Below are 11433 nucleotides of genomic sequence, written 5' to 3' on the forward strand. Positions count from 1 at the left end.
TGGGGCAGGGATCTGGCTGTGGGGAGCAGGGACCGGGCTGTGGGGAGCGGGGACCCGGCCGTGGGGACCAGGGACCCGGCCGGGCTGTGGGGAGCGGGGACCCGGCCGTGCGGCCGTGTTGTGCCAGCGCGCCTCCCGTGCAGGGGGAGCCCCGGGACTGCAGCACAGACACGAGCGGCGTGAAAATCCCTTCAAACAGACGGCACTGGGGTTTTCGTAAACATCTCTGTAATGCACTGTGTAAATTATGAAGGCAAATTACAGACATTCAGGCGTCGAGCCGTGAACCTGTCCCGCCGTTGGAACCGATCTCGAGGATTGTTTTCAAACGCACCTCGGCCTCTGCCAGGCGGGAGAGCTCCGCGGCAGAGGGCGGCCAGCCCTGCCCTGCCACCTTTACTGCCACCTTCACTGCCACCTTCACTGCCACCTTCACTGCCACCTTCACTGCCGCCTTCACTGCCACCTTCACTGACACCTTCACTGCCGCCTTCACTGCCACCTTCACTGACACCTTCACTGCCACCTTCACTGCCACCTTCACTGCCGCCTTCACTGACACCTTCACTGCCGCCTTCACTGCCACCTTCACTGACACCTTCACTGCCATCATCACTGACACCTTCACTGACACCATCACTGCCACCTTCACTGCCACCTTCACTGCCACCTTACTGCCACCTTCACTGACACCTTCACTGACACCTTCACTGCCATCATCACTGACACCTTCACTGCCACCTTCACTGACACCGTCACTGCCACCTTCACTGCCACCATCACTGCCACCTTCACTGACACCATCACTGCCACCTTCACTGACACCTTCACTGCCATCATCACTGACACCTTCACGGACACCTTCCCTGCCACCCTGTTGCTACCTACACTGCCACTTTTACTGCCACCTGAGCTGTCACTGTCCTGCAAAAGGCCCAAATCCTCAGGAGGTGATGGGTGCGGACACTCAGTAGATGAAGCTACAGCAGAGGAAGAGATTGATATTAGAACTCGATGTTCAGTAATTGAATTTAATGAAAGAAAAGGAAGTAATCAGAAATATTTGCTGAGGAAAGGGACGCTGTGGTGAGAACAAAGGGAAATGACTGTTCAAGTGAAGGAGGAGCATTGTGGTGACTTTGGTGCTTAGACTACTGCTGTCTTCCAGAGACGCGGCTTGAGGATGTGTGCACTGTTCTCCCACTGCTCCCACACCTGCTGCTGGCTGAGACCACACATACCAGACAAGTAGTGGCCAGTAGTGCTCAACTGTGTTCACAAACACAGCCCTGAGCTAATGAGTCCTAACTATAGAAATGCTGAAGGTTACTAAGCAGAGGTGACCAAATTTCTCAGCACGGAGCCATCCAAGGTCTCATCAGGCTGTTCAGCCATGCCAGTTGCTCCACGCTCCAGGACTGGAACAGGAAACACCAGATGCCGAGACATGCAAATCAGATTCAAGAATTGTTTGATGATGTTCAGGCAGCACTGCTTCTCTTCTAATGAGCCCCTAAATAGTCTGTGCAGTCTGGCACATTCATCCAGAGAATCCCTCCATGGATTGTGGAGACCATGAACCTGCACGTGGTTATTCAGAAGACAATAAGCATCTAGAAGCTCTCTATTCATGCAGATATTTGTGTGTCATTGCCTATGCCATGCTAAAGAAACATAAAACTCTTCCAGATTCCCTTACACCAAACCATTTTGACACCTCTGTGAGTCATGAGGATTATACCTGCCTGCTGCATATCCACATAGCTCTGCCACTTGAGCACATGGAGTAACTTGATAGCTGGAATTAAATTTGCTGTGCAAACAAGAAAATTATGTTAAATTAAATGTTATTTGCAGGTTGTGGAAGTTGATGTACTTTACTATATGATAACACCCATCTACATTATCCTTTGTCATTGCTCCATTTCTCATCTTCCAGCTTTCTTCTGTCCTAGTCTCTCTCAGTAGCTCTTCCTATCCTAGAAATACTACATTTTTCTTTTCATAAGCTCTGAGAGGCTGCATACTCTAGGGATCTGGCAGTGAGCACCCCAGGATCATGCAAGGGACAGTTTCCCCACTTCTCTTCTGCAGAAGTTCTTGGGAAGTTCTTGATCAAACCTTGATGAAGTTGCAGAGTTGCTCTCAGCTCTGGGAACACCATAAGACACACTAAAACCTTGCAGGGACAAAACATGTTCAGTGCAGATACACAAACCACCGGATTTCTAATGAACTCTCCTTTCTAGTTCCATTGACCAAAGCATTATATACAGTCATGGCTTAGTTTGTTCTATCAGAATGCATTTTTTTACATAAATGTCTGAAAAACAGATATGGTTAAGTAACATTCTTTTCCTTCCCTAAAGACTCTCATGTTTTTATTAAATGACAGGAAAAGGCAGAGAACAGGAAGCATGAACCCTTTCTTCAATCACTCTATTAATATACTTTCTTTGCTCAGAACCTAGTTGTTAGGCAAGTTATTCCAGATGTTGGTTCTCAGAGCCATGATCTAAATATATTTGTTTCTGGCTCTATTAAGGTCTTGACTAACCAGAATGGGGAATGTGAGTACTCTCACTGGTATCTAGCAAAGCACCTTTAAGTATGATTAAGTATTTTAACCCTGTGCTCAGCTATATTGCTGATTAGGGATGCAGCTACTCAGATGTGTAAATATTTTTCTTACCTGGCACTGGAGATATTGTTAACATTCCAGTTAATATTGATTTGCTGACTTTCCCTGGCATTGCCTCAAATAATTATAGTTTAGCAATTTTTACTATAAAGAATATAAGTGATTGAAAGCCTTGTTTAAATCCTAGGTCATCTTCAGATATCTTTAAACAAGTTTAGCAGAAGTGGATTCAGCAGTCGTGCACAGCAGGTCCCTTCCAAGCTCTGCTTGCTCCCACCGTCTTTGCAATGGATGTGGTGGAACAGGCTGTGTGCCATCCCCTCCATGATCATGCTCCATCCAGCTTGCTTAAACCCACCCTCAGCAGAAACAGTCACAGCATGCCTGGGCTATGAACTAAAGCAGCATTTCCTCCATCCAATTTTTTGTGAAGATGTCCCTCCAGTGAAGGTAAACAACAAGGTGACCATGTTTACCTGCTGTGTGAATGTGTTAGTGCCCCACGTGCTCAGGGAGGAGTGATCTCAAGAAGTGGCAGTTGTCAGCAGAAACCTTCCTCTGACACACCAGGAGGATGTGTGTGGTTTTAGTGCTTGGATCTGCACACAAGTGCTTGTACACTGGCTTGAACTTTCCCCTCTTGACACATCTAAAAGCTTCATAATTGAATTGCACTGTTAGGACATTGTACCAATGTTTGACCTAATGTAATTTAAATGTTACAGATTTGCCAATTACATGGTTTGATAGTGGCTGGTTCAGTTATAAGGGTCATAATGTTCTTATTATTCTGCATTTAAAACACGTTGTTTATGATTTGTTGAAATTTAGAAGGACTAAACAGCCAGTAGATGGCACCAATAAATCCTGATATGAGAATTAGAATGGCGAAGTGTAGTTATTATGTTTGTCTCAGATGCATTTTGGAAATGAAAAAAACTAGACAAAACAACATTATTGACATAACTTATACTTTTTAGTTTACAGTAATAGTTTATGAACATAATGTTTGTCTAAAATCAAAACTCTACTGTGTAATTGAACACATGAACTCGTGAGGAAGAACACAATGATGTCTTACAGTAATTTCCCAGATATTTAGAAAATCCAGTCATTGATGAGTTAGTGCCTTCTGAGTACTTCTGCAGTCTCATGCAGCTGTGTCAGCTTAAACCTTGTATATAGCATCTTCTTCCATAAAGCCTTTAAAGTGTAAGTCCCCCACCTCAGCTCACTAACCAATGAAGACCAGAGAAGGAATCATATCAAGAAAACCAGAATGTTGATGCATTGCTGTGCATTAACCGCATTACTGGGTACATGTTCCTCCCTGAGCAAAGCATGTTATTTAGACTTTAGTCCTTCAAAATATTACAGCTGTGTGGGCTGTGGCACCCACACACAAGGAGATGTTTATTTCTTTGATGTAAGGAAGATCTCAAGAAAGATCTCATCTTTTATTTGTCTGTAAATGACAACACCGTGCCTTCACAGCATTGCTTTAATAAAACAGTGATTATGCTAATAGCATTTCTTTCCAAACAGGTTACCTCACCTAGCCTCGGATATTAAGCACGATGCAAACTAAACAGGAAGTATTCTTGTAAAGAGTAAACTGTCCTAACAGTTTAAGGCCAAGGACACTTCATTCCTTGTGGACCTTTAGCAGCTGCCTTCACTCCTGATAAACCTGCAGCCCACCTGGGTGGGTGACAGTGAGCGACAGACAGCAACAGTGAGCGTTTTTCTTCACAGAGCCCCTCTTATCTCGTTGTTTCTGTGGCTGTAGTGGTACTCACTTTAGACAATGTCACACAGGCTGGGGAAAAAGAAATCTGTGTTTCAGAGCATGAGTCATTTCCTATGGAAAAGAGTGATACAAACCAAGTGATCTGTTAGGGCGGACAGGCAAGGTACAGGTGATTCTGACAGCAAAGCAGAAAATCCTGGCTTAATGAGGTATATTGCAGCTTTGGGTTTTACTCCCTCCAAAACATGGACCCATTAACTTCAGTTGAACTGTCCCTTTCAATACAATATGCAATTATCAATGCAGGAGTGACTCCACACACATTTCAAATGCTATTCTGTAAATTGGTAGTTCAAGATATTTATTGAAACGTGAGGATGCTAGAGATACAAGAATACAATAGCTTTGGAAGTTCAGAGGCTACTACAAGGTGATTCATGTCAGACTGTTAAAGGCAGACTAATGAGCATCCACAGCAGTGTTTCAGGACATTGGTAATTATATCCATCCCATAACCAGCTAATGCATCATCTCTCCTCATCATAATAACAATCCTGTGCTGCAGGGATTTCCCAGATTCTGATGAAGTACATAACAGAGTACCTTGCACAAAAAAAACTCAGGTGTGCCTGTAAGTGCATCCTCTCAACACATCTTCCTGGGATTTCTGGAGGCAAAATATGAAGGAAGAAGTTCAGATAAGAAACACAAATTTTTCATTATTATTGCTTCACAATTTCTTTAAGAGCATTTCTTTTCAATCCTGTGGAATAAAGTTATTGTTAATGTGTAAAAAACTAGTTAGAAAGTGTCACAACCACTGTATGCATTACCTTTACAGACAGAACAGCAAGTAATTTTCTATCTTTTTTTGGTTACTGTTTATGATAACAAAAACTTATTTTAATAATGGTTTTAATGCTCAGAAATAATGCTTTTCCTGATCCTGTTTGCAGGTGCTCCTGAGCTCTTATAAATAGAAGCATCCTGCAGAATACTAAGTATGTTTTTCAGCTGAGACATTCAGTTCTGCCTGAGATCAATGCACAGTACAAAAATGAGTCACGCTTTAGATCTTGTAGTAAGTATAACCACATAACAACTAATTTCTCAGGTTAATAAAACCTGCTACACTCCAGGACTTGTGTCAGCATTACTGTTTTAAATTAGGATTTGCAAAATAGTGTTCTGGAACCAGTTACACCATGTCCTGGGAGATAGTGCTGACCCCTTTTAAGACATCCAAATTATATAAACTTCATTTTCTTAGTATCCTTCCATGCTTTTTTATCCTTGATGTTTAAGATCAACCATTGTATAACCAACCAATGTCTGGAAACTAAGCCTTTTCATCTGAGCATTTGTAGTCAGATTATTGAGACAGCTACATGGATGTAAAGCATCTCAAATACAAATTATTGTATTATACAAATACAAATAAAATCATAGAATTATAGAATGGTTTGGGTTGTGAATGGATCTTAAAGATCATCTTGTTTTCCCTGCCATGGTATTCAAATAGACCAGGCTGCCAGAGCTCCATCCAACCTGGCCTTGAACACCTGCAGGGATGGGGCAAGTAGAACATGGAATTTTGTCAGGTAATAAAACTAAAATAGACAAAGCCAATAATGAATGAGATAGGAAAGATTTTAGTATGTGTTAGTAGTAATTGCAGTAGATCATAAATAGAAAAAAATGCTTCATTAGCAAGGGATTGAGTCTAACTATAAAAATGCTTTTTTTTTTTTTTTTTTTACTACATCTAATTAACATCCAAATTTGTACAAAGTGATTTCATGTTTGATTTCGTGTTTGTGTCTTCATTTCCCTTCTTGGACTCTCTGACATATAGCTACGTGTGTTCAACTTGAAGGTGAAAGAGGAGGCCAAAAGTCAGAAATTAAAGCTTCAGATAGAGAAGGAAAGCCAGGAACCAACGAGGGAGGGACAGAGGGGCAGGATTCTCCAATGCATGGGAATGAGAAGCAGAGGAGGAAGGCCAGGAGGCTCTTTGCTTCTCTGAGAAGAGTGCACAGGACCCTGGGTCAGAGTTAACTTGCTGGATGGGGATGGAAATTATAAAGCTCAGCTGTGGGCAATTGCTAAGAATCTTACAAAGCATCCAAAATGTCAAAGCAGAGCAAAAATGTGTCATATAAGCAACAAGAAAAGGGAAGCCTGAGATCAGGTGGGATTTATGCCTCTCTGTGACACTGGAATCCTAACCCACCCTTCTCAGAGCACTGGGTCATAAACTCCTAAGATCTTGTTTTCCAAACAGGGTATATGGCAGAGAAGTATCCATAAAGAATTTCCTATTGCAAACAGAAAGTGAAAAGCACTCATACCATCAGCTCCTGGATCCTGGAGACCTTCTGAGGCACAGACACACTTAGGGTTCATGGGAAACTTCTCAGCCCTTCCTTGCCAACAGCAGCCTAAACATCATCATTATCTTTGTCCTTAGAGGACCCAAACTGCCCTTGAATGATAGAGATGTCCATGTCTCCTTCCATGGAGACACTCTTGTGCATGATGTGATGCCCTTGTCCTGAACCTCCCAGTAGCAGAGGACAATGACTTAGCAATGGATCACTGACTCAGGGCTTTAATGTTAGTCCTGCACTGCAGTAAGTTGCATTTCTACCTGTGCTGGGCCATATGGCCACAAAAGACCACAGTGAGACACCCTGTGCCATCGATTGTCACCTCATGCACTGATGACCCTTTGCTCAAACTTTCAGACAGTTTAAGAACCATCCAAAAGGTTTAATTTGGATCATGATATGCTGGAATTGCACATTCTCCTGGGACATTGTTTTTCTTGGTTGCATTTAGGGGTAAGTTTGGAGCTACCTTCTGTGTCTGGTCTAATTTCTGAGTGGTATCATTCAGTAGAACTGGTATTTTCACGGTGAAAAGTGAGGATAGGCAAAAAAAAAACCCCAGCATAGTAGCAGAGGCCATAGGGCTGCTCAGCAGCAAGATAGAGAGGCTGATCATGGCCAGCAGCCACTCCAGACCTAAGGATTCTAACAACACTTAAGGGAATAACCAATTCATGTAAAGAGGAACACAGACATCCAGAAATGGCAACCTTGTTTACAGAGGTCAGAAAGAGAGAAATTCTGTACCAAAGGTATGGTAATACACCTCCTGGGACCCTTTCAAAATGTCGGTAGAGCAAAATTTATAGACAAGCAAAATATCATCTTTACTCACCCAATTCAATTTCTGATGGAAATGCAATTAGAATAATGCTACTAGAATTTGACAGTCTGGCCCTCAGATTCATAAATCCTTTATAAATTCAATTGTCCTGTCTCTTCTTTGTGCATCAGATGTCACAACAACAAACATAAGTACTTCGAAACTTCTTTCTTCACCACTCAAGAGTTATTTTCTCTTGAACAAAGGGACTGAAATTAAATAACAAAGACAGCATTTTTTTTATTCTCCTCTTTTCACTTGCATTATACGAACACATGCCTCATTATATTTTGCACTAAATTAATTCAACTTCCTTAGAAGAACTCAAGTGAAACTGTTTAAGTGAGTGTTATGGAGTAATTTATTCTAAAAACAGATACTAACAATTTTAATAGAAGTTAATAACAATTTCTGTTATCATACCAAAAATTTTAATGTATTCACTGATTTACAGAGCTATAACCAGAACAACGATTTTATCCCATAACTTCATAATTTGTATGTTTTCCTCATTCCATTCTCCTCTCTGTGCCTTTTCTGGCAAGATATAGGTGTTTCTGCATTTTTGCCAATTGCATTGTGTCTTTTCCTCAGCCACTAGCAAATACAAGGTTTTTACACTCCTGGGAGTAAAGTGAATAATTTAGCTAAGCTTTTGTTTGAGCTCTACAAGAGCTGTGTGAGTGAAACTGTTGGATGCCAGGAACAAGTTCTTAAATTTCTACCAATTTGCAAAAACCTAAAGTTGCTTTATATTCAGGAGCTCTAACTGTGTCAGTTGAAGTGCTGGTTTTAACCTGTTTCTGAATTTGAAATAATAAGAAGGGAAGAAATAAATAAAAAGAGAAGAAAATCAAACCTGCATTACTAGAGCTTTCTACTTTAATACTAATTTGTGGTAAAGTAATATGTTTTCTTCTAGATTGTGGACTATTGTAGGAGAACAGCAGCAGCATAATCCACGTTGAATGAATAAAGCCAGAGGCTCACTAATGAACACAGAAAAGTAATTTTTTTTTGTATAAAAATGCTTATAAAAATTGTCTAAAAATTATAGAAACATTATTTTCATGTTGTATAAAATTATATAAGCTCAAAACTGTAGGAAAAACTACAAACCCACTGATTTGAGCCCACAATTAAGTCACTTTATATCACAATGCCAATATAAAGTGTATAGAGTGTGCAAGCTATACTCCCTTTAAAGGTTTTATGCTAACAAAGTAGACAATGTGGTATGCAATGGCCTTAGTAGTAGGGAAAGTCAGTGTCTCTTGAATCAAAACTTACCTTTGCTAAATGCAACCAAAATGGTCAGTTAATGGAAGGAGAAAGATGTCATGTAGACCTATCCCCACTGAGTTTTAAACTGTTTAAGATATATGGAACAAAATCATAGAGTAGAAACAAATTACACTAAATTGCACTGGTGTAAGCAAAGCTTGAACTTGTCTGTCATGTGAAGATGGAAATCATTATTTCTTTTGATCTCAAAGATGTCCCAAATACCCAGTAGAGGTGGAAGGTGCTATTACTTTTCTAAGAGTACAACAGGCAGTCTGAGAGCACTGTCAAATGTATTTTATTATATTACACATGTCAAAAAAGTGGTCACCAGGACTTGCTCAAGAAAATCTGCAATAAAAGAAATTTATCTGAGTAGCACTGACTGTTCAATTATGTGGGATAAACCCCATATGAAGAGAAACAATCCAAAGAACTGAGCAGACATTAATGAGGATATCATGAGCTAATAAGAAAAGATCATAAATTTGCCACTGAAGATGTCCTGGACCAGCACAGTTATTGCAGAGGGAACTGGTGGGTTTGTTCCTGTGTGTTCATGTTCACCAGGGTTAGGGTTAGGGTTACATGCACATGTGCCATGTGTGCAGCACAGATGGTCTGGAACTAGGATCCAGGAGCAGGTACTGCTCCTGCAGGTAGGGGATTTGGCAGCATAAATTCACCCTGTGATAAAAATGCATTTGTAACATGAAATACTAGCAAGAGCTTATTTGATAGAAATAATTTGACAGAAATAAAAAATATCTATATGGTGAAGGCATAAGAAACAATTTCTCACCATGGATGTAAGTAATTAATACATTGTAAGAAAAGACAGCATGCAGACAAATGAGCAGCAATGATGACAGCAGTTTTGGGCTAGGAAAAAAAAAAAATATATACCAGTATATATTCTGGAAGTTATTCTGTTATACTTGTTAATTATTCCTCTAAATTGTCAAAATATATCAGGCACAGACCAGGGACAGAAAATCCTTATCAGATATGAAATCCCAGCTAGAGCAGGAATGGGTATAAAGTGTTGGCCTCCACAATGATTTTAAACATGCTAGCTCATCTGAAAGATGATTTTGAATCAGACATATGAATATCATTTGCATAGGACGCTATACATGTACATTAATATTGAACTTCCTCCATCCCAGCAGTTCCCAGGGGTGATTATACTGCTTGGGGTGAGTTGTGGCTGTTCAGTGAGTTAATGAGAATTAATTTTGCCCCTGTGCTTAGCAATTGTGATCATGAGCTTTAGTTTTGCCAGGCCCATGTCTGAATTGGTAAAAATAAGAATTGATAAAAATATGCTCTCAATAATAGAATAATGTGTCTAATAATGTGCTGGGGAAAAAAAAAAAAAAAAAAAAAAAAAAAAAAAAAAAAAGTCATGTTAATAGTCTGAATAACGTGGAAAAAATTTTCTAGGAGGGAAATAATTTAAGGGCAAAAGAGATGCTACTGCACTGCAGAAGGGTTGGTTTAGGGACATGGACAGGCCACAACACCCAACATTTTAGGTTCAAATCAGTCCTTGAGTCAGGCAAACTGAACATTAAGCCATTCACTAAGTGTGACCTGGAAGGTTCTACCTGCCTTGCATGAACAAGCCCAATATTTAATTTCCTGGTAAAACCAGATACAGATGAACATTAATAATTTCATGCCTTTTGTATCTGACAGCTCTTCATAGCTGATAAAGAATAGGCTGCTGCTTAGCTATGGTGCCTTTTCTTAAGCTGCTTTTTGACTGTGAGCAAACTGTTTTTTCTATTCATGCAGTAATACCCCAAACATGCTTTCCTGTAACCAAACATGTGGGTGTTTTATAGAGGTTAATGGAAATTAAATTAAAGCTGAATGTACTGATTATAATGCAAGAGTGTGCAAGCAAAGCTAATTAATACAACTGGCAGCAAGGCTCTGTCTGCCCTTTGACACCATTCTCTCCCTTTCTCCCTCAATCCCATTTTTTCCCTAAAACTATTTGTTTTATACAGTCCTGAATGGATAGACCCCACTTTTTGCACTTAGTACTTAAATGATATTCAATCCTCCAGAAAGAAATGAAAAGCTATTATATCCTCCATTTTTTCTTCTTGCTTATGCATGTCCTAGTTCTACCATTAAGATTACAGTATTTCCTAGATTTTAGTGTTTGCTGAGTTTTTCTGTGCAAGGAGCTATTGCAAATAAACTTGTATTTTGTCTTGATTAAGTGACATATGTGAACAAATGTAATTTCTGGTGGACCAGCTCACTTTTTATCTTATATTAATGACTCAGATTGGCCATTAGTTTACCAAAGGGCAGAAGAATGGCTTTTAACTATGGATAGTATGCAGAGGCTACCTGAAAAAAAATTGAAAGCCAGACTGAAGGATTTGAAAACTGGAGGGTGGTAACAGGACAGAATGAGAACTTTCCTCCCTGCATCTTAGAGTACATCTTATTTCTTGTTAGCACCTTTTTCACATGCTTCCCTGAGCCAATCTGGACAGGAGGCACCTGAGAGGGCACTGGTGCA

This window comes from Oenanthe melanoleuca, chromosome 2, assembly GCF_029582105.1.
Source record: "Oenanthe melanoleuca isolate GR-GAL-2019-014 chromosome 2, OMel1.0, whole genome shotgun sequence".
In the NCBI taxonomy this organism is placed as follows: Eukaryota; Metazoa; Chordata; class Aves; order Passeriformes; family Muscicapidae; genus Oenanthe; species Oenanthe melanoleuca.